Genomic DNA, 25,308 nt, shown 5'->3' on the forward strand with positions numbered 1-25,308 from the left:
TTTAAAGGCAGTATCCTGAATAATTTTTACTGTTACACAGCATTTTTATGTAAAACCACTTTACAAAGAAAAATAAGGTTTGTCATTTATTCGTCTTAAAACAGCACCTAAAGAGCTGACCTCAGGCCTAGGGAGAGTAGATACCGCACAGGCACACAGACGTATGTCAGCAAAAAGATTGCACTATCTGCTTCCTACCTGTGTTGCTGACATTCAAAATTTTAATTTTCAAAGACCCCACAAACTTTTATCAAACAGTATAGATGTCTGAATTTTGTAAATGTATCCTCTTCTACAAGATAGGCTTCCTGAATGTTTAGTAGTAGGATTGCTACCAGTTACCCTAAAAGATAATATAATCAAAGCTGTATGTCTAGGTTCTTACTGTGAAGAGAAATAGAAACCTTCAAAAGACCACCCGTCTTATCATAAGGTGTGAGCCTAAGGTATGTAGGATGAATGACTGTCTGACAGGGCCTTCATTGACTGAAGGGGAGAAATAACCACGATCAGCCCCAATTTGACCTCAAATATCTGCTCGTCAGAGTGCAGGACCACCCAAACCATGTCTGTATGAACTAAACATCCACTGAACTAAACATCCAACTAAACATCCACTCGGGATTTGGGAATTCTCGGAACATGGCTACTGGACCACTCATTGTACACAGAGAAAAATTGCTGGAAGAGGTTCTGGTCCCGTCTTCATTGTTGCCCATTAGAGCACTCAGGAGGGTCTTGAAAAACCTTGAACTCACATTCCTCATCTGCTGCAGAAGTCTTGAACTCACACTTTCTGCAAGCGTGGTTTAATATCTGGATGTGGCACATTTTGGACTAGAGGGTCTGCTCTACCTCTCTGAAACTGCTCTATTTCATATGCATTCATTTAAATATTAATTGAGGTAAACACTGAGAATAAAACTTTCTTTTAGCTTAAGCACTTGTCTGAATATAAAGAGATGTGCATTAAACCTCTTCATCTAATTCATATTATTTTATTCAAAGTGAAATGTCTTCATCAAAAGTGGCCAAGAACACTCTCCTCCTTCCCACTCCCAGACTGTGCTGAAGTGCAGTGATTAGGGTAGTCTTTGGGGATATTAACGATTGCTGCTCAAGTCTCCTCAGGCAGAAGAAAATAGTTATGCATTTTGTGGAAAAGGGTTAGACTTAATTATTAACTTAAGGAAAATTCCATCCAATACCTTAACCACTTCCTTTCTCTTTTACAGAAAACCTGACAATTAATATATGCAAAATCAGTGGTCCTTTTCAAAACTATTGGCTTGAGTCACATCCTTAGATAGCAATTAGAAGCGAAGGCCCTCCTGGTTTGCAGTTAGGGTTTAAAATAAAAATACAGTACTTACAAATCAAGCCCCCACACAGGCTTCAAGGAAGAAACACAAAAGAAATCTTAGCCCATGTTTGGAACTGAACTTAAACCGAACTCTTCTGAGCAAAAGTACTTTGGCACCTCTGATTTCCACCAGGGACTAGAGTTGGAAACGTCCATGCTCTAACAAAAAGGCTTTTCTTCTGGTATTTCCAGCTGAGATGCCAAGTGGAAGTTCTGGAATCTGATAAGAAAGCTTGCTTTCATAGATGTTTATCCAAACTCGACCTGGACTGTAAAATTTTGGATATCTGGCTATCTTTACAAAATGACATTCAAGCGAGTTAGCAGAACTGTCTTCATTATTTATACTCAAGCATACATTTGTTGTTTTAATACAAAACTTCCGTCTTTTCACTGAAACCAAAGCAATGAAAGTATCAGTACTACAGGTGAATACAATGGTGAAAGATGATACCTGACTAACAGATGCTAAAAATACAGTCACTGGATACAAAGCTTTCCAATCAAAAGAAATACATTTGAAATGTCTGTCTTTCCTCCTCACTCTCTTAAATTACAGTGAGAAAAAATTTTACATCAAAGTCTTGTTGTAAAATCCCAGAATTCACTGTGAAATCACTGAGAAGTCTACTATTGAATTGGCTCATCTTTGGAACAGGTCTCTACTGTAAAACTTGGCTTCATTTATACCACCATCCACTCTGTTAAGCTCTTAAGACGTACTTTAACTGAAATTGTTACGGGAAGTGAGATCTTGGACAGTTTTTCAATGGAAGAGCACTTATTCAGACCTCATCCTGCCCTAGCAGCACCAGAGGATGATAGTCTGAAAAAACTGACAAGCTGTGCTGCCCGCTTTCTGAATGCATTGCTAACACATTTATAATGGATGTTCTGTTCAGGAAAACTAATACAGAGATTATAACGTACCCTTAACAGTGAACTAAAAAGAAAAGCACTCTCTGACCTGGTAAAACAGCTGTGTATCATTGCATAACAGTGAAGGACAGAACCCAATAAATTATTACAGCTAACTGCTTGTGTTTGCATCAGCTTGTGAAATAGCTTCATTCCCCTGTGCTGGGGAATGAAGTAATATTATCTTCTCTAATAGCACAAATGATTAAAGCGAGACCTTCAGATGACTGTGCCTGATAAACAACAATCATGCCTTAGTTTCTGCACCAGCCATTATAAGGGCATTTTCCAGTAAACTCTTGCTTTTAATATCTACAACAGTTATGCAATTTATGCATTTGATCAATTTATATGGTGCACCTGTCCCAAATGTTCTGGATGAGTGTATGCATTATACAAAAATCACTTTACTGATAAAACCAAATTGACACAATTTCAAATAAATACCTCCCAACCAGCAAAAACTAGACAATTTTCCTCTGTATAAATTCCTAAGGTATTCTAGCTTATGTCACTAGTATTCATTGGTAATCAGTACAGTAGACCAAGAACTAAAGATCACACCAGGGTAGAAGTTCATCCATCCAGAACTCCAAATGTGAGGACCATGAACATGTATTCCTCTGGTGATCTTACCTGTTGCCTTGTGAGAGACTGTGTCTTTCAGATACAGTGAACTAAAAAGCCAGTAATTAATGTGCATCCAGAATGGAAGTGGAATTCAGGATAGCTATTAAGCAGCAATGCAGTATAAGACATGGAGTAGAAAGCAAACCATGTTTTACTCTTGCTAAGGTTTCCAATTATTTGAAAACCTGGACTCTACAACTGCTTAGTCTGGATAAACAAAACAGTGGAAAGTCTGCATTTGGACATATGTTTATAAATAAGAAAACAAAACAGAATAAAATTCCCTGGCTACTATTGCCGCCAAGGTATCAAGATGCACCTAAAGGTCCAAGAAGATACTTTCAGTTCACAACCTTGGCTAAAAGGGAGGAAATTGCTCCTTCAGTCTCAGAAAGTACCTCTCAGTCTGCCAGCTTCTCTCAGACATGCTTCAGGTAATTCTCTCTCACCCAAACAATGATCTCAACCCAGCATGAAGAAAGCTGAGGAACTGTGTCATCTGGACAATATGAAGTGGTATCACTGTATTGATGGTTGCAGTCAAAGAGATCACAGAGTTCCCTTTAGTGACTACATATATGATTTTAAATAAGGTGTATGACATATAAAAAAGTCTACCATGCAACAAACTGTCTCCTTTGGTAAAAGAATCATTCTGAGGTTTGTCCTCTCAGAGGGAAAAGAGTGGCACTCTTGGGCATGTCTGTGCCTGCTTTTGCCAGGAACTGTAAATGTCACATAAATGACGCTCCATGTGAAAAGTCACTTGTGACAGTTCTGAAAGAATCTGCTTGGACGCAAAATGTATTTGCCAGTATCTTACGCAGCCAGAAGGTATTGATTCAAAGATCAAGAAAGGCAAACACAGTGTTGCTGACATTTTTTAAAGGGTCATATGCAAAATGTGTCTCTCTCAGAATCAGGGAGAGTTTCTAAAATCATCTTCTGATTTCCATCTCTCTTTGTGTGTAAGACTATCAGAGGACTGGGGACAGCCTGGCAGCAGTTTCCACCACCTCATTTACATACACTGTCTAGCTGAACTCTCGAAAATTCCGCTTTAAAACCAAATCTGTCTAGCTTGGTTCATACTGCAGAGCTCATGGATTTCCCAAAAGTGCCATTCCAAACAGAAAGAGGCAGAGACCCTTGGGGACAAGAGGATATGCAGTGCCTGCTTTTCTTTTGCTTTTGTGATGGTGTAAACCCACAGTAGCTTTGATGGACTTACAGTAGATATAACCTGTGTATGAAAGAGATTTCTAGACTTTAATAACTAGGTTTGAAGTAGGAGCACCTATTAAGTTGTTCCAGAGGGCAACTGCTTTTGAACCAGAGAATGCATTTGGATCATCTCTACTATGAAGTGATAAGCTGTGTAAGTTCAAAGTACAGTGGAAAGCCTTAACATTATCCATGCTTATTAGTACACAGCGCTTGTATAAGCACTATGGGAAATACCTTTGTGATTGTGGACACAAACCAACTCTGACCGCAAGACTGTATATGCCTGTTGTTATTCTTTTAGGGGTTATTACTGAATCTCTGTGTGCCACATTCTTTCAACCTGCTCTGAAGTCCAGTGACTTTTTATATCTTATTATTCAGTGAACAAAGACATAGCAGGTTTGTCTAAAAAGTCACTATAATGGTAATAATCTGTAACTGTGAGTTAAACTGCACTCCTTGTTAACCTGAAGATTTTCCAGAATATATGTTAGCTATCCCATTCTGTCTAGACAGCAAACCAAGAGTACCCAAACTAAGATAGGTAACTCTACCGTCCACTCTGGCAAAAGTGTAAACTGACAGAAACTTCTCTCTACAATTTCTTCTGTTCCAATTCTTTCAAAAGAAGAGGCCCAAACTAGGATTACTGGTACATGCTATATTCCCTGCCTTCAGTTTTATGCTGTGAATATTACGAAGCACTGCAACAGAGTGGACAGAGCCCAGGAGCAACACCTGCTTTTTAATTCTCTTTAAAGAATATTTCATGCCTAAAAGAGGGAGGTGGGTTGCAATCCATACTTCTATGTCCACGTAGTAAATATGATTAAGGTCTGTGCTTAACGTCAATATGACCCCAGTTTACACAAAAAAAAGCAGTAGTATATACCAGCACTTGTTTCAGAAAAGTACTAGATTCTTGACTGGCACAGTTTAAAGGCGGCTCCACTCACTTTCAGAGAGTTATACTGTTTTATACTTATTCAGAGTCTGGACTTAGGTATAATGCAACTAATAGTCTGAGGAATAAGGAAAAAGGCAAAATAGCAAACCAATAGGAATATGGGCGTACCATACACTTACTGTGTATTTCACTGGAGGATGAAATTCATCTATGCAGAAGGATATTCTTAAAAGTGCACCCAGCCTGAATTTAAGTAGAATGTGGAAGAAAAAGAAATGCTAGTTTACTGTTTACTGAAATAAAGTATAATAATATTTCACTATTGTTGTATTCATGCTCATGAGTATTCTCTAGCTCACCAGGTTACATATTTAACTTTGTATTACCAACCACCTTCATGAGATTTTCAATTCTGTGCATTGACTTTGCACTGCATAGAGTATTTTCTATATTTTTCTGATTGTATTCTTTCTTATTTATGATTCTTGCACACAGGCTTTTTGAGAGTTCATCGGTTCCAGCTGGCTATTTTCCACTTGATGTCAATAATTCTTTATTCAGCCATTTATCAGAATTCTTTTCACTGCATCCAATGGGTGATGTCACCAAGAAAGATTTATAATTGCAGGTGGGAAATGAAAAGGAGATAAAAAAGCTTTCAAGTAACAAAAATTCTCTATTTATGCAAGTGTTCTAAGAAACAAAGCAAGCAATAAGAAACAAGCAGACAACAAAGTAGGATTCAAATGGGAGCAAATTATGGCTAAACATACTAATCTTCAAAGTTTAACATGGGTTGTCAGCAGTTCTTTCAGAAAATCATGTTCCTGAAATTGCAACTGTAAAACCATTAGTCAGCTATATGTGAATGAATATTTCCCTTTTCCAAATCAGATTTATGGAATATTTTGCCTTCTGTCAGATTATAATATATTTCCATCTAATAGTTCCAATTTAGAATGTTTGAGTTATAAATAGCTGGGAAAAGTGGCATAAATTAACATTGATACGGAAGACTAATATGTTTTCCTTATAAGCTGTAAACTGCTTCCATGTCGAAGGAAAGTGAAACTGCTCTACACTGGAGGTTTTCTGAGGTAAGAATGCATTGGTGTTTTAGAGCAGTCGCGGTGCTCTTGAATTGCAAGATGTGCTATCCAAATTCCTCTCCATGTTAACTATTACTGACCTTCAGCCATGGAAAGCAGCTAGTAGGGTGACTTAATTTGGCACCTGTTCTGGGGATTTCTGAATAGCTGAAGCCAAAAGCAACCCATATTTAGGTGGCCCAGCCCGTCCTCAGCACACACTGTATTTTACGGTGGATTTCCTTAGGAGATTGTAAGGGCGATGCCGTACGGGAATTCCTAAGTGTTGCCTTTCACTCCTTCAAATGCCAAATGTGAGGCTGTTTTTACCTACGTCTTTTCTGTGATTAGAGTGGCATCCATAGGAAAGATTCCTCCAGTACAGTAACTGCCATGCATTTTCCAAAAATGCCTCGTGGGCATACGCATTTCTTGGGAACTGGAAAGGAAGGGAAACTGTTAATCAAGTGAAACTAGGCTTGAAGTGTAAATGCGATGCTATCGGGTATGCACATTGTATGGAATTTTCTTCCCATTTCTTGAGGATAATCACAGGAAGAGTGTGGGTGGATTGGCTCACATATGAAAAGACATCTCTCAGCTAAAGGAAAAACAACAACATTTTAAAGCATAGGGTTTCGACACAACCCTAGACGCAGGACAAAAGCAAAGAAATAAACTGGAGTCTACTCTCACACTAGCCTATGCTGAAATTATTGTTCCACTTCCAGTAACAAAGGTAAAACACCTTTTCAGTTTCTGATTCTGGAATTCTGCTACCCTATGTATGTTATTTTACTTTCTCAGATTCTTAGAAATAATGATTATAGATACTTGTAAAGGCTTTTAATTATCCAGAATTAAAAAATAACCACAAAGAGCTGAACAACTGGGTTGGATTCCAATACTCATTATAAAATAAAAAAAAAGACATCCCAGAGCTTTGGATAGAATTTCTGCATGAACAGTCTTTTACCAAGGTGCATCACGTTCTTACATGAGGACACAGTCTACTATTTTTAATGACTATAACATACAACAGTACAAAGAGGATGGAAATACCTTTATTTCTTTTCAGTTTCACAGCTATATGTAGGCTATAACAATGCGTATAAAAGAAAAGACGGGCATGATCTTCAGAGGAACGAAAGGGGACAGTTTGGGAGCTTATTTCCCCCCCCTCCTCTAGCATTTTTAAACCAGCGCGAAATATTCTTGAGCCAGCTGGTTGTTTTGTTCACACTGGCTTTCATTGCCTAATCTAGTGAATTCATTACAGCTCCCTGCCCCAGGGCTCAATTTTCAGCTGCGCTGAGCATGACCCATATCAGCTGTGGGAAAAGGCAGGCAAAGGCTCCGCGGGCGCCTCGCACCTCCCCGCATCCTCGGGGAGCCGTGGGGGGACCCAGCTGCCCCCCCGGCCCAAGCAGCCCTGGTTATTCGACGTTGCCTCGCGTGGCCCTTGGGGATTACTCTGCGGGCAGGGGTTTGCTTGTCCCGACGTGAATCCTGCGACAGGGCGTTGCAGGGTGGGAGAAGCTGCCGTAAAACAAGGCTGGCTCGATGTCAGGACAGGACTCTCCCGCACCAGGGGTTCCTCAGCGTATTCCTCCTGCGAAATGCTGCAGGGCTGATCTCCCAATGTAAAGAGAACTTTCTGGAACCAGAATCTGGAATCGGGCGTGTTGTTTCTGAGGTAACCAGACTCTAATGTCATCGCAACAAGTAGTATAATTTTGTTTCTCGGTTACATGCTACAGATACTGTATTACAGACAAGCTCTGTGGCAAATGGATTCTATTTGCTCATGTGCTGCAAAAGGACAAACAGTTCTCTGTTTTTAAAGCTTTTTGGATGAGATTAGTGGTTGCGGAGACAGAGCTGTGTCCATTTTGTCCTCACTAGCAAGTGGGTGGTTGCCTCCCACACTCACATCACTGCCACATTTGGCAGCAATAACACTTTGGCAGCAGTAATTTATCTGAGAGGTTCTAGCACTGTAAAGTAGTCTCACTACTCCCTAAAAATTTTTTGAGCTGAGTAGTTTAGCTCTTAACTTCCACTTTACTGAGCTATGGTCACTACTTACACGCATACACAAACACACGCGTGTGCCCATCTCCTGAGCACTGCAAGGAACCTAAAACTTACAAATCAACAAGACAGAATGGTCGTGGCCAAGGAAGAAGAACAAGCAAGATGAAAATATCATAAAGACCCCATGCTGGCACAGCACACTCTGACTCATACTTTCCAGTTATAAATGTCATCCATTAGGTTAAAAAAATAATAATAAAAATCAGTCTCCATTCTGGGTTGTGTTTTTTTTTTATTGCTTGCTTTAATAGCTCTGCTCTTCATCAGCTCCAGTGTTCGGCAGCTGATCCCTCTTTCCTTGGCTAAGGACATGTGATAGTTTTGCTGAATAGCTGCAAACATGCTCTCTGCTGGGTACTAATAGCTGGCACATTAGGCTGCTTGGCGAACTGTGGCAGCCAAACAGAATTGCTTTCAACAGACTGATTTCAGTAAAGAAGTGGAAGGTTGGGATTTTTTTTTTCTTTTTTTTTTTTTTTTTTTTTCCTTTCCCCACTCTGCTTGGTGCCAGAGTTCTTAAAATAGTTCTCTCAGAGTTTTCTTGTTACCCATTTTGGAGCCCAGATGTAGGAAGCAAGCCAGCACAGCTGGTGGAGCCTAAGTGTCTCACAGATAGGGAAGGCTTACATGGCCTTCATTTTATTCTTGACTGTTATGCTTCACTTTATTCTTAACTGTTATTGATGTCATTGCTATTGGAGTGTCAAGAAAAAAATGCCCAAGCTTGCAGAGGTTAAAGGTCTACCAGCTGAAGACCTTTCTCTCCCTTCTGTCTTCATCACCAGGCCACTGTACTTTATTATCTTCAGTACTGTCCTCATCTTTTCCCTCATCAAGAATGTAGGTTTAATTAGTTGTTCCATTCTGAGCTCACACTGATACCTGTGCTGGGCTAGTACAAGTGATGTGCAGTAATGCTGTGATGTGAACTCATTCTCACAGCAGGCTGGATATAAAATCAGCGGTCTCCTTATACTTAGGAGTATATGCTAGATTTCTAACATATTTCTGAGGAGAAAAGAATATACGGAGTGGTACCAGCCTTCTTGACAGCAAGCTAAAATGTACACAACAAATTGAAAAGAGGTGATATGCCAATCAGTAGAGTTTCCGTAAGTACTGGGCTGGCCAGTCTTGGAGTCACAGTCGCTTTCTTCCCCTGAGGGTGCAAATCAGATCACTGGAAGCCCATTTGCTTCTGTGATTTTTTTTTCCTGTTAGAGATTTGCTATCACCTGAGCACCCTCATGGGGTCTTTCCTCATGCAACATGTGATAACTCCTACCAGCCTTGAGTTACTTATAACTGCACGGTTCCTACAGGGTGGTTTTTGAAAGCAGCCCAGTCTGGGGTATTACTGTTATAGACCGCAGAACTCCATGTTCCTAGTACATCTGTGAAAGCATTTGGGGGAACAGCAATACGGGTGGAAGTAACACTGATTCATTCTATCTTCATGTGAAAACAGAGGGAACAGTTGGCCTCTCCAAACTGGAATGATACAGATACAGAGATCTGAATATGCAAAAATAGCACAGCAATTTCTAGGAGAAGACTAAACACATCTCAGAAATGTATTGAAAAGCAGCGCATTGAGGTCCACGGGGAAGCATTTGAAAGGTGCGGAGTGCAACACTTGGCTACATTAAACACTAGCTTACACTAAAAGTCAAAAGGAGTCAGGTATTTAATCCTTGTTTATGCCTTTAGACTTCTGTTGTCTTCAACCACTTGCTGTAGCAGGAAGAGTGTCCCCTACCATAAGCAAACCTCGGAGTACCACCATTCTGCAAATGAATGACAGAGGCTTTGGGAGGAGATGAACAATCAAATTCCGCACTGATTTAAGGCTTTGACACAGCATCTCTGGTGGATGTTGGGCAATTAACCTACAGCCTTCCACTGCCCGCCATTTCCTTCTGCCTCCTCATGAGAGAATCAGAATAATTCAGTTCATGCCCCCATCTCCCTGATGGGAACACCAGGTCCAGCATCTTAGCTGATGCCAGTAATAAAAGTGATCTGGCATGAAGACGCAGGTCTGTGCGTGGGAGCTGCTGACACATACATGTTCCTTTCTACCAGCACAGTTACAAGAACAGTAACCTCCAGTGAGCAAACGGCTGAGAAGGTATTTCCTTAAACAGCTTCTGCTGTTTGCACAGAGAATATGAATACAAGTCCCTATACCCTGCACTAATTCACGCACGTGACTGCGTTCAAGCTTTTGCCTACCTCCATTCCCTTCCCTTGTGTCAGCAGCTCACCGCTTATGTTGATTCTGAAGTTCACAGTAATTATATATAAGCAACACATGACTAGAGAGCTTTAGATGAGGTTAGGCTTTTTTGCACGCAGGCTTTTGTTACCATATGCCTCCTTTTCTAGGGAAGAGGGACAGCCTAACGCCCGAGACGGGAGTTTTACAGGTGCCTGCTGAGGTCTGTACCCAACTTCCACCCGCTGTTTGCAGGACCTGTATGTTTTTCTCTCTTTGGAGGGCTTCTTGGAGGCTTTAACCTAAGCAGAGAGATTTTTGTTGTATTCCTAAAGTGAGATTTATGTTATCAGCCATTTGGAAGTGTCTCACCTAAGCTACTATTTAGGTTCTCTTTATTAATTGGAGAGGGATAAGCACCTTCACATGCCAGTTCTCCACATCATAAGACAGGTGTATAACAGATGAATTTCCATGCAGCATTAATAGAGAGGGCCCTGACAACTGTCTGAAATTGTATGCTAAAGCTTGTGTGACTAAATCTCTATGAGGTAAACCCTATTTTTATGTAATTCTTCTGTCATGACTGAGCCCACCACAGACACACCACGTTGAAGCCTCTATGTACCTTCTTTTCTGATGATTTTCTACAAAGATCCTCATTAGCTCAATTATCTGTAAAGCTACCCATAACAAAAAAGATCTTGAAATAGGTAACAGATGCACTTAAGAGTTACATCTTGTGATGAATGAACACAAAATCCCAGCTTCATTATACCCAGCCCACACAGTCACATTTTTTATTGCTCATATGTAATGATCAACAATCATTTGGGACAAAAAAAATAAACTCTAGCCAAAATTTTAGCACAGTCTCATAAAATAAAATAAAATAAAATAAAATAATTTAAAAAACTGAAATTATTTACACTCTTTGAAGCACCTGGGAGAAGCACCCCGGCTTGACCCTAACTACTTGCTAATTTCTATCCTTCTGATGTTGTCAGTAAGACCTCTGGTATTTTCATCTTCCACTCTGTTGTCCCCTCCTATACCTGCTCTGAATGCCACACATCATCCTCAACTATCCAATTTTTCCTTTCACAATATCTTTAACTAGAACTGTTCTGTTCTTCACCCATGAAATTTAGCTTCCAGTTCATTCCTAATTTTGTGTTTAAACTGTATGATAGCCCTCAGGCTCATGTGAAATTATTTCTTTTCTGTGTGTTTAGATGTGCTCATTTTTTACAGCAAATATTTCTCTTCCTGTTGGCAAGTTACCTTTAAATATTTGTTATTGTTCTATTAATCCTTACGTGTCCTTTGTATAGTGATCCTTCCTTTTCTCAGAATGGCACTTCTGCACAAAGACATTTACCTGAGCCTTGAAACTCCTCTGCTACTTGCATTTCACCTGCCCCAGTGTTTGCAAGTAAACAAATTTCAGACACATCTACACAGGTAGGTACAGACAGTTACATATCCATTCTGCCTGAACTCCAATCTGGCTGGATCCCATGTAGTTCAAACTATTTTGTCCTGTTAAGATTAAAATGTTTGTTGCATCTTAGACTCTGGGAGTGGAGTGAAGGTGGAACTATCTGGACACATTCATCTGATCACATTAGTTGCATGGCAAAAATCAGAAGTGAACTGTGGTTTATGCAGAAGCATTCCCAAATATTTTGTATATGATATTTGCCTACCCAGAGTACTTCTCAAGATTTATAGGAAATTTTTTCTGGTCCTCTGACTCATTTTGCAAGTGCTGAAGTCATCTGAAGTGAATTCTTCCTCTGAGGAAGATCAAGGCTTGTGAGGCTTGAACAGAGCACTCTGCCAGTCTCATTGCAGCATGTTGTTTTCTTGCAGAGGTAACCTACAACCAATGCAAGTGATGCCCAGCATGGTGATGGGGAAGATAATTTTATATAGTTCTGCCCAGTCTCACAAAGAACCATGATAAAAGACTGATAATAAGTACTTCTTAATACATTTTTGATCAGATAAACTGGCAAAATTTCTTCAACAGCTCTGTTGGCTCCCCATAATGTTAAAAGTTATCTAAGTGTAAAAATAATGCATTATAATAAAGATTTTATCTTCCTTTTTTTTTTTTCTTCTCTTTTTCCAGTTCAGTATTTCTTGCAACTTCTGTATCTTGACATCAAAAGTTGCTGAGACCGGTCAAGTCAAGCTTACCAGATATCAAATTTTGATGGTAATTATAAGAGTCTTAGGTATTTTAGCTTTCATCTTTTCTAGAGATAGCATTGCAGAGCAGAGTCAGGTTCTTAAGTTAACCAGGTAAAAGAGGCCTGTTTCAGTTTCACTGGTTAAAAGCAACACTTTAAATGCCACATGGAAATAAAGAAGCGATAGTGCTGATCACGGAGCACTGAGGTAAAGCGCTCTGCTGCTCAGTAATAGGCCAGCTACACTCTGCTCTAGCATGTCTCCCAGAATGTCTTGGCAGATGGTTCCCATGCAGCATATTATGTTAGATTAATTTAAAGGTAGAAAAGGCATGGATAACTATAACAAGATCTGCATCCGACAATGTAATAAGAGACACAGGATTCCAGAGAACAGTAAAGAGAAAAATGGTCAGAAGATGAAGCACTTGGCTGCAATGGCTACTTACTTAATTAGCAATATCTCTGATCTAATAAAATCATAGTATGAATCATCTTGCTCGAGTTCATTCAACAGAGGTGCCAATTATACAATCAGAGGATGTTTGTGCATTTTTCCCCATATCTACTAACATTGTTCCTTTTTTTTTTTTCTTTTGGCCTGGGCAACTACACTTATGACAAGCTCTCAGTCAAATCCCTGTCTCACACGGATTAGAATACAGGATCTTCTTGGCTCCCAGTCAGTTGTATTGTTTTCATCTAATAAAAAACATCAGTGGAAAAATTCACCACTACACAAAAAGCAAATAACTTGAAGCACTTTAATGATTGTGTATTAGTGCTGGCATGCTTCAAAAATAACTGCTGAACATTGCTAGGAGGACTGCAGGGCTATATAATTATTTATGACAGGCTTTCACCTTTTTTTCCTTCTCCTAAATGGTTGGTGTTAGTTGAAGGCCAATGGAATACTGTGAAAATGAAGGAAGGAAAGCAGTGGGATGCTTTTTATAAGGCAACTGCCCTCCTTCTTCACTCACCCATGAGCAACCATGCTAAGCATCTCCTGGGAGGACCACTATTCAAAGGTGTTTGGACTTCAGATTTCATGATCTGAAATCCGTGGCTGTAAATAGAAGGAATGAAGAACCATTAATAGAAATGAGTAGGAAACCATTTATTCCCATTCCAGGAATATGTTCAAGTCGAGAAACAGTTTTCCATTCCATATTGGGATGAAATTGAGACATTTCAACTTTTTCAAGAATAAAAAAGAGCAAATGAGAGCTTCGTTCTCCCCCTCATCCTGCTGTTCCTGTTCATGTCCTCCAAAAGAGTCAAGCAATTAGGGTGCCAGCCTCCAAGGAAAAGAAAGTGGATCTGAAGCCCAGCTCCACTAGCCAGATGCATTCACATGCCTATTCTCAGTACTTGACAACACCGTCATGCATTGCACAAGAGCATCCAACCTGCAGGCTAATTCTGAGGTCAGATACAATTAATTCTCTGTACTTAAAATAGCCCACCCTAGAGCTCAGATGCATTTCCAGCCATCACTTTTTTGATGCTGCCCTATTCCCACTAAATCTCTTCAGTTTGAGCACATTGACTCAGCTTCGGTACTCACCCCCAGCCTCTCTCTGCCACAGGGTTGAGCAGAACTTGTTTGTTTGAGCACTCACTGCCACTCGCAGGATCCCGATTCACTGCCAACACACACAATGCACAAATGAAAAATGGAAGTGAGAGTGTAGAGAAAAGGGAGGCTTACATATCCCACAGAAACACGTATTATACCTCTGTTGTAGGATTTCTTCCAGAAAACGGAATGAAAGATGGCCAGCTTCTGAAGTATGCCTAGGAAACATGTTCTTACATCAATAATGTCATTACTAACCTACATCCCTGAGAAGCAACTGAGAGAGTAGTGTTTGGTTTTTTTCTCTCTAAATATAAACATTGCTTTTTCCTTGCATGTTACTGTCTTCGTTGAAATTCACTGGAATACCTGCAAGTCTAAAATTCAGCACCTGCATAAGTATTTGCAACACTCTGGCCATTGTTTGTCGTGTCTTATTCATGCTCGAATATCAGCAAATACATAGAAATTAAAGTTTGTAATAGTATGCTGGTCCTTGTATTCCATGACTGAAGGAAAATATTCCCATGTCTAACATAAATAGCAGAATTAATTTTTCCCCCCACCAGTGAGGGATTTGCTGCTCTACCTAAAATAAACAGTCCAATTTCTTCTCAGATGAAGGGCTGTTTGTGAGTGATGGGGTTGGAATCTGCTCAGTGCAATCACACATGACAATGAATGATACCAATAATAATAAAAAGATACTTTAGAAGCATTTGAAAGATGATCACCCTACATAATCATTAACAATCTGTCACTTGCTGGGTCTTTTTGGGCACAAAGTCATTAACACCAACACTAACAGCTGCTGCCACCCTGAATGTCAGGGAAGGAAAAGGTTGGAATAAAATTCCATCCCACGTTTTTAGTTTCCCAGACTGAACCTAGGAATGTAAACACCTCTGACCTTGGTATGCAGGTTTATCTGGATCCTCACTTTGCAGCTGGACCCCCAATAAGAATTTAAACAAAATAACAAAAGCTCACAATGGCACATTATCAGCTGCATCTGAACATATTTGGGTGTTGCTGGGAAAAGTTAAACTATTGCAATGCTCAGTAAAATAAGTTGTGAACACGAATAGGTGAATTGTCACTTTATCCCTGTTGCATTTCAGATCAAGCGTCTGAAACATTTTAACCTAGGCAGTAGAGACAACTGCATGAATCTAAATTCATAAACTATTTTGCTGTGATGGGAAAAACGTGTATGTGACTGAAGTAAACTGGAGCATTTACAATGCCTGTGAAATAGGACAAAAGAAACCTGTTGCCTTTCTTCCACACCTTGCAGGTGGAAAAGAAACAGGGCAAATCCACTGAGTGAAACTCAGGACCTGAGAAAGATTTTGGGCGTCCAGATCCAAATCCTCACCAAATAGGATTTGTAGATATGCCTTGGTGGCTAATTCCCACTGACTTTTCACAGAGTGCCTTTACAAATCTGTTCCGTGAGCTAGGATTTCATATTTTGCTGCAGAGCCTGCTCTGAGGAAAGCGTTTTGTAGCTCTTGTTGCCTGATGCTAAGTCTGCTCTAAGGTGTGTTTGGAGGAGGCTGGGGGTGGGAGGAATGTATTGCAAATGTGAAGGTCCTGCTTCAGTGGCAATGAGTTTTGCCTCTGGGAGAGTAAGGGCAGAAATAGCTAGTGGCCATTTTCTATTTAGTGCAGTTAGCAGTTTATACCTTATGTGGCAGTTTCCAGGGAGCCAGGAAAGAGTCCTGAGCATGAACATGAAGTTCTTGGTGGCCTCTGGCATGTGGGTGATTGGGGCTGGCCTTTTTTGACTGCTGGATCCTCCTGTGACTGCAATAGCCGTGTAAGGCACGGTGACCAAGGCTAGGTCTGCCACTAAGAAAAAACACTTGAAACCCTTTCTCCTCATATAAATTAAAAAGCAAGTATGTGTAGTTACAACAGCAATCTGGAATGGAGGTGCTGCCAAAAGCCTTAGAAGTCCCTTGAGACTTGCAGCAGATGTTCACAGTGAACAAGAACAGTTGTTATTGAGGTCACCGACTTTGCCCGGTCATTGCTGTATCTGGTCAGACCAGAAAGTGAAGCGGGAATGCACAAAGGAACATGATCCTACTGTGCCTTCAGAGAGATCTGAACCACAGAGGACTGTGCCCAGCAAAGACATCACTGGTGAGAGTTTCTAGGAACGGAGAGCTTCTAGCCCTACTCCTGGAGGTTCTCATACTGGGACGACAAGTAGAAGAGATGTCAGAGTACGTGACCATTCAAGTAGTCTTCTGAGTCATCACAGACTTTTTACATCAAGTTTTACAGACGTTTTACATCAAGTTCCCAGGCCTTTAAAATCCATGATGTTATGCTTATAGCGCAGTAACACTGGTAAGCTAGGCTGAAACTGAAAACTGTCAGTCCTCAGTCATGTTGAGGACATCTGTATTAATTTCTCAGTTAGTTTCTGTTCCAGAAAGGCGTAGAGGAACAGCCACTGCTCTATGCTGTCATTGAGCTTACCAGCCCATTTCCATATTGTCCTTTACTTCCTAGAGTACGGACAAAGGGTGATAATTCAAGTCAGGCCAAATGAGACTAACCCTGACTTCCCCAGGTCCCTCTTTTTGGTGACTCTGTGTGCATTAAGTACCTGTTCTGTCACCTCTTATGTCCCCGCTCAGTAACGGAGCAAGGCAAGACGTGGTTATTGTTGATAATAATTATTGTTGATAATAATTGTTGACAGGCACTCTGCACAGCAGAGCGTGGAAAGGCAGCAAGGGCTGTGCTTGCTTCCCTCTGCCCCTAGCTGGCAGCTGGGTATGCAGATAGCACTCTGAATTTCCTAAAAAGGCATCTCAACCAGCACTGTTTGCATGTGGGGGCACTTAGGGAAGAACCCCTCCCAGATCCTTCCCTGGGACAATAGGTCTCCGCACTATTCCCCCTCTGTGTCTTTGCTTAACTTCCATAATAGTCGTGTGATTAATCAGTATTGCTTCTGCAGCCAAAGAGAAAGGGAGGGGGGCATTATACAGTGTTTCAAAACAATACCAAATATTGCATTAAGACTGTAGACTGTAGATTCCATTGTTGAGCAGTATTTTTGTTTTAAGAACAACAGCTTAACTTACTTTTTTTTTTTTTAATGAGATTGATTAAAGTAGAATCTGGAGTTTATTTGTTTTTTCTCCAAGGTACAGCAGCTGCGTAAAAGAACATTTCACCATAAAGAACAGGCTGATTCACTGCATTTCTCCTGAGTACAGATTGTTGTCTTCTCCCACACAGTCTTCATAAATTAGGAAGGAAACTTGAAAAGCACCACAATATATGTTTTTGATTGTTCCTGGCTTGCAGTAGTTGAGTTAGACCTCAGATATCCAGTATTTATCTAAAAAAAAGGTTAATAAAATTTAAAAGATGAATAAAAAGCTACACTTTTAGATGCCTCGAAGTAGCTGTGGAGCCATGGCACAATTTAAAGAGGAGGTGCAGTGAGTTCAGTATCAGAGACTCACCTTCCCTTTGTAAGGCCTGAGGACACTGAGTACCTTCTGGTCTTGGGACATGTTCTTCAGCTCTTACATAAAGGCACAGGAAGGTGGGACTGTCTTACAGCCCCACATTGCGATGGACTAAGCTCTGACCTGCTTTAACTCCAACTTCACTCAAACAAGAGTTTAAATGTCTATGAAACTAAAATCAAAAAGTCACCCACAAAAACATGCAGCCTCCTGTGTGTAATTACCAATCTATGAGAACAAGAAAGAGCAGCAGAAGGCTAGGCATCCATACCAGTAGTGGGGCTTGTTTTTCCCTCCCCAACCTTTGCTTTTTCTACACAATGTATATTTAGTGCAGGAAACCAGCTAATAAAACTTGCCTGAAACGAGATTTGGTTCCATGTTTCAGATTACAAGTGAAATGTCAGAAGTAATTCATTCAGGAGGTGGCAGGATCCCTCCAGGGCGGTTCAGGCCTCAGTTAAAATAATAAATAAATAATCCCAGAAGCTTTTTGTTTGTTTTTTTTTTTTAACTACAGGCAATATGAGAAGGTTACCAGAAAGTTGCCACCACAGACACAAAGTACATCCTTTCCTGGTTTCTCTAGTAAATTGCAATATATCACACTGTGATTCTGTCAACAATCATTTTGAATCATTCCTTGAGACTCTTAGACATTCAAGCCTATCTCCCCCCTACAGAAAAATAAAGATAGCTGAAGCAAAACATAAGTTCATAGCAAAACACGACTCTATTAGTCACATATGGGAAGGTGGTCTGCACTTGAGTGATCTACAAGCTTTTAGTGATCAACTCCTGTGAGCTTTTCTTGCTAGGGAACAATCCAAATGTCATTAACTTTTCCAATTGTAACAGCACACATGTCAGAGCAGGGACTGAAATACTATGGGCCAGCAAATGTTGAGCTAACTTCACAAACATAATCTTTGAAATTCCTGAACTGTTTAACAAGGAACATGGCTCAAGGCCCCATCCCATGGAACTGCAAAGATCCCAATGATCACATCCTCAGCAGCAACAGGGTCTTTAAATATTTTTAACAGGCATGGCAGCATGAGCTGAGAAAGGAACTCATAGCAAGGAAAAATTATCTCCTGTTCACCTGTGCTTCTGCCATGAACTGAGAACACATGGGCTGTACAGTTTCTTTCTAGAAAGTAAAAGAAACAGAGATTTGGGATTACCAGGGTCAGTCCCAACAGACAGAGGGGAACATGGACCAATATCTGCTAACTTTTCTTTCCTTCCTCCCTGCCAAATTGTCAGTTCTTCCAGTCCAGCTCCATGCTCTTTTCTTTAATTCTCCTCCTCTTCATATTTGACCCAGGGAAACTTTCCTCCTGTAACCTATGTAGGAGGATTGGCAGCGAGAGAAACATTGGAAAGACAGTCTTTGTTTGCAGTTTTAGTGCCACGGAAGCAACTGCAAGGAAAGTTGTTTCAAGGAAGAGTGTGTGCTTGTTGCTGTGTGAGACCTGTTCAGTGAGTTTGGGAGCTGATGGAGAACAGTCAATACAGACAATAACCAGAGAGCACAGATGCCAAATCCTTACAAGTCTTTGCTGAAATCAGCTGCTGACCACATGCTCCCCAATGAAGCAATATCTTACTACACAGGTGCATTTCAGGTGATGTTAAATATGCTTTATCTCTTTCTCTTTCACAGAATCATAGAATAGCTCAGGTTGGAAGAGACCTTGAAAGATCACGTGGTCCAATCTTTTATGGGAAAGGGAGATTAGATGAGGTTATGTAGCACCCTGTCCAATTGCATCTTGAAAACCTCCAACGAGATCTCTACCACATCCCTGGGGAGGTTGTTCCAGTGATCAGCTGTTCTCACTGTAAAAAATTTCTTTCTTATATCAAGATGAAACTTGTCCCCATGCAACTTGTACCCATCGCCCTTTGTCTTCTCCAATGTGGCTCCTTGTGAAGAGAGAGCCTCCATTCTCTTTGTAGCCCCCCTTTAAGTACTGGAATACTGTGATGAGGTCCCCCCGAGCCTTCTCTTCTCCAGGGAGAAAAAACCTAACTCCTTCAGTCTTTCTTCATAGGGCAGGTTCTCCAGCCCTTTGACCAACTTCATGGCCTTCCTTTGGACCCTATCCAGTCTGTCCACATCTTCTTTGAGCTGTGAGGACCACAGCTGCGCACAGTACTCCAGGTGTGGCCTGACAAGCACTAAGTAGAGTGGGATGATCATGTCTCTGTCCCTGCTAGTAATGCCCCTGCAGATGCAGCCCAGGATCTGATCTGCCGTTGTTGCTGCAGCAGGGCACTGCTGACTCTTGTTCACCTTGTTGTCCACCAGGACCCCCAGGTCCCTTTCAGCAAGGCTGCTCTCCCACCGCACAGATCCTAGCCTGCACTAGGCTCTTGAGTTATTTCGTCCCAAGTGCAGGACTTTGCACTTGTCTTTGTTAAACTTCACACAGTTCTTGCTAGCCTACTCTTTCAGCCTGTCCAGGTCATTCTGTAAGATGGCTCTCTCTTCTGACATGTCCACCTACCCACCCAGTTTAGCGTCATCAGCAAACTTGGTAAGGGTGCTTTCAATCCTATCATCCAGACCATTTAAGAACATGTTGAACAGTGTGAAGCCCAGTAATGATCCTTGGGGGACCCCACTTGTAACAGGTTGCCAGCCTGAGTGAAAACCATTGATCTCCACTTATGAGTGCAGCTGGCGAGCCAATTTCCTACCCATCTCACAGACCATCCATCCAATTTGTAGCTTGCCAGTTTGTCCAGGACAAGGCTGCAGGAAACAGTGTCAAACTCTTTGCTGAAGTCCAGTCTCTATTGTACCTCTGCTTTAGTCAGCACTCAAAACTAACAGCATCCCAGAAACGATGCAGCTCTTCAACATTTTTCATTCTCATCTTTCTGTCCTGCATGGAAAAAAACAGAGGCAACTGTAAAGACTGGCACTTTCTCACCTAACTTTAGTTTAAAAATCGAGCATCAAATCTACTTAGGTGTCTTTTATTTAATTATTACTATAATCTTAACTTTAAATGAATAGTGAATACATCAGAAACTTAAAGTGGAAAAATGAACTTTGACCTAAAGGCAAGTATTTTTAACATTATTTTGCACAGCTGTTTGGAAAGCCCTTTAGAAAATAGGCTTCCTTGCTCCATGTTATGTTCTGAATGCAGATGTCTCTCTTGCTCTTCACTCTGATTTTCAGCCTGAAGTTGATGTTTTTGCCTTAGGTGCACAATCAGTCCCCAACATTTCTAATCACAGAATAAATGAGGTTGGAAGGGACATCTGGTGGGCATCTAGTCCAACCCCTGCTTGAAGCGGTCCAGTTAAATGAGGCTGGTCAGAGACTTGCTGAGTTTTGAACATTCCCATGGATGGAGACTTTCTGGGCTATTTCTTCAAATATTTTACTATGCTCACAGTGAAAAAGTTTTTCCTTGTATGTAATTCATGGTCAAATATATACACTGCAGCAGCTGAAAAGAAAATCCTGATTTTTCACTTATATTATGGTTTCTTTCTTTGCTACACAAACAGTTTGCCTGGCAAAACTGATAAAGGAAAAGATCTTATAGCACACTAGCATGTACTCCATTGAAGCACCCATTTCAATATATGTATGTGCTTTTCCCAACCCAATATAATGAGATTCTGCAACTGCCTTCGGCAGTATTACTGTCTTGTGAAATCAAACTAGCTACTTTTCGTTATGATGGAAAGAACCGACTCTTTTAAGATTCAAGCATCCACACATTCACACAGATATTAGTGTCACAATCTAGTCTATTGGAATTAGTCCAGGACAGCCTGTTCAAATCATACATCTGTAGCAGCAACAGAGTAAGCTGAGTACATACATAGCTTTGCAGAGCAAAAAGAATGAGTTTTCATTTCTTTTTTCCATGGGTTATGCTAAAGAACAGTATCAGCATGCAGTCAGTCCACACAGAGCTGAGGTATTTAGGTTTTTTGCTCTCTAGCCATCTCAGTACTTCAAGCTTTGTTCCAATCTCCTCAGTTTTTTTCTTTCATTAGATGTGGAATTTAACCACAGATCAACATTGCAAGCCATCCTTCAAAAGGGCAGTGAGGTCTCATTCATTTTCTCCTGATACCGGGAAGTCCTTGTTACACTCAAGTTATAATCTCATTGTCGTGGTTTAACCCCAGCCGGCAACTCAGCACCACGCAGCCGCTCGCTCACTCCCCTCCCCCAGTGGGATGGGGGAGAGAATCGGGAAAAAAAAGTAAAACTCGTGGGTTCAGATAAAGACAGTTTAATAGGAGAGAAAAGGAAAAAAAAAAGAATACGTAAAACAAGTGATGCATGATATAATTGCTCACCACCCACTGCCCGTTGCCCAGCCAATCCCAGAGCCACGGTGTCCCCAGCCAGCTTCCCCAGTTTATATACTGGGCATGAGGTCATATGGTATGAAATGCCCCTTTGGCTTGTTTGGGTCCGCTGTCCTGGCTGTGTCCCCTCTCAGCTTCTTGTGCACCCCCAGCCTCTGCTGGCTGGGCAGTATAAGAAGCTGAAAAATCCTTGACTTAGTGTAAGCACTGCTTAGCAACAACTAAAACAGCAGTGTGTTATCAACATTATTCTTATCCTAAATCCAAACCACAACAGTATACCAGCTACTAGGAAGAAAATTAACTTTATTATTCCAGCCAAAACCAGGACACTCATCATCCAGGAAAACTATAATTTTCCAGGGGTTCAGGAGAGGAACTTTTGCTTTGCTTCAATTTGTGCCATGCTCCATCATGTCATGTCACAGCTGAGACGTGTTGGGTCTTGCTTTGGCTCCACTTCTTCCTTTTCCCCTTCCCTCAAAGCAGTCTATGATCTTTCTTAACCCTTTCTTAAGCCTCTTATAAAACCCTTATCAGATTAAATAAGCCTCTCAGGAACATGCGGTCAAAACTGTTTTCATGTTTTTTTTCTAACCTGTACATACGTATAGAGTACTTTCTACTGCACATAGATTTGACATCTACTGCTTTGGCAACAGGAAACATAGGTTTCACTTTTGAAAAGACTATGTCTGGTATATAATTTTATGTCTTAACAAACTACTCTACTAGAGAAAGAGGAAACCTTTTAAAATGGGTAGATCTGTAAAACCTCCCAATAAAATACTCTGTATTTTACACTGCATTTGTTTTTCAGACAGAATACTTTTCTGAATCAACTTCAGCACCTAAAGAAGGCTAGTATTTAAAATAAACTTGAATGCAGTCCTGCACTTGTGCACATAATTTAGTGTTGGCATTTAAAATTGAAGAAGGTTGTAAGAGTTAGCTCATTATCAATTTTGTTTATTTGTAGACTCTTCTATGGATCACATCACTGTATTGAACCTGACCACCTCTCAGCAGTCATGAATACACTTGAGGTGATGACATGGTTACAGAGTTTATCAACCATTAAAACTGTTTTGTAGCTGAGTTCAGATCTAAAAATGCATATTTATCACTACCGTCTCTAACATATTTCCCATAAGAGATGAGAGTGCTTTGCACAGCATGACCACAGAAGAATCACTACAAATTACGTATGTCAGAAACGGACTCTGGTTTTCAGTAGTGCTGAATGTCTGCAGCTTCCATTAGCTTCAGTTGATGGTGAGGATGATTTGTGCCTGAACATTGGGTTTTAAGACTAGAATTCCTCTGATCCCATGCAGATACCTCTAAGTTGGATAATGAGTGAACACCCATCTCATACAAAGCATGTGAGTCTCACCCTACTGTAATTCTATGTCTATGTGACTGTAAAGAGCGTCTGGGGTGGCCAGCTCTGTTACTGGCATCTCCACTGGAGTGGTCTAAAGTTAGATGAGATTCATTTCATTCTCTGTCTCTGAAAAATCAAAATCTACAGCCCATTTCCAGAGCTGCAGGTTGCAAGAAGCTGGTGGAAGAGTTAGAATATGACTCTCCTGACTTTTTGTCCCATCACAGGGAACACATTGTCCACTGTTCCACCTCATTTATAATACGAAGACTTCAATTTGAATTCATCTCTTGTCCATGATTGCTGACTTCTGTTACCCTTTCATATGCATGTCATGTCTACCATAACTGACGGCATAGATCTGTATCGTCCTATGTGGCAAATAGGTCTTTTCAAGGTCAAACTGACAAGACCCACAGCCGTTAGTTATAAGAGACCAAAAATAAAGATGAGCTGAATATAGCAAATAGGATTTATTTGGGTATCAACTATCACCTCAAAATAGCAGAAGGCATGGTTGCCGAGAGAAAGAGATACAAATATAGTTTAGAAACCTTATATAGTTTTATAAATAACCAGGTAAGTTTATATATAGACAGCTATTAAATAGGGTTGTCACTATAAGACGCTCTTTCTGTTTCTCTCCATATAGAGAGGAACGTTTGTGAGACGGCACACTAGTATGGGGTAGTCATAAAATTTAATGGCCTATATCCCTATATCTGAAGCACGTTTATTGCTCATTAGAGTCCTGGGTATTGGTGATTTAAGTGGCCTTCCCAAATGAGGCACACTAGCTCTCCACGTTTTCACTGTCACAATGTGGTCAAGGAGCACTTCCTCTATAATATTTGTAGTCTGTGGTGACAATGTGCATTGTCTCCATTTAGCAAAGGCTGCAAAGTCCGACTGGTATCCCCATTTTGTAAACACATATGGAATTTTGTGATTTCTAAAAATAAAATTAATTTTGTGTTTCTAGGTCAATGTTTTTTTAAATGTAGAATTCAGCTACAGAAGCTACACCAGGGACAACTAGTTGGATATAACAACAAGCTTGGAACTGTATGGTTGGCATTAATGGCTGTATTTATATAAGTGAGTAGTGTAGACCAAAAGGAACAAATGGGTAATAAAATTTAAAAGATTATTTAGCAAAATGCTTAAGCAAAACATCTTCATGTGTATTATGTGGCATCCTACTTTTTTGGAATTTTAATGCTTACGTAATTTTATCCAATGTAACAATATAACACAGTAATCTTCAAGATTAGGCCTCAAAGAAGTTTGGCTTAAAATAAATACCCCCCCCCCTCAATAGTCAAAACATATTTTATTTTGCTAGAAATGTATTTAAACTGCCTAACAACATTGCCAGTGCTTTTGGTTTTTTGCTATGGAGTTCCCTTATGGTAACTGTAACTACTTTAGTTGAATGTTTCAAACCATATGTACAAACATAGAAACCAATCGTTCACTTTCATTCTTTCCACGTTTTGTTTATTATTGGGAAAAGTTTTTGCTTTGCGATTTTTGTTTACTCACTATGTTTGAGTAATGGTTGCTATCTGTACTGAAATAAGTGTACACATATCCCACAATTTTTGTAAGTCAATAAAAGTATTTTGGTTATCTAAGCTAAATTCATAGAAGTGTGTAATCCCAGTAAAGTGAATCAAAAAGTACACCCCCTACAAATTCCTTATTCAGGACCCTTTAGAAAGCAACAGAAACAACAGACTATGAGATGGAAGACTAAACAATGTAAGTATAGACTATGCAATGTGACTAATATTATATTTCAGAAAAACAAAATAAAACAAAACAAAAAAACAATGAG

Source organism: Harpia harpyja, chromosome 23 (assembly GCF_026419915.1).
Source record: "Harpia harpyja isolate bHarHar1 chromosome 23, bHarHar1 primary haplotype, whole genome shotgun sequence".
Lineage (NCBI taxonomy): Eukaryota > Metazoa > Chordata > Aves > Accipitriformes > Accipitridae > Harpia > Harpia harpyja.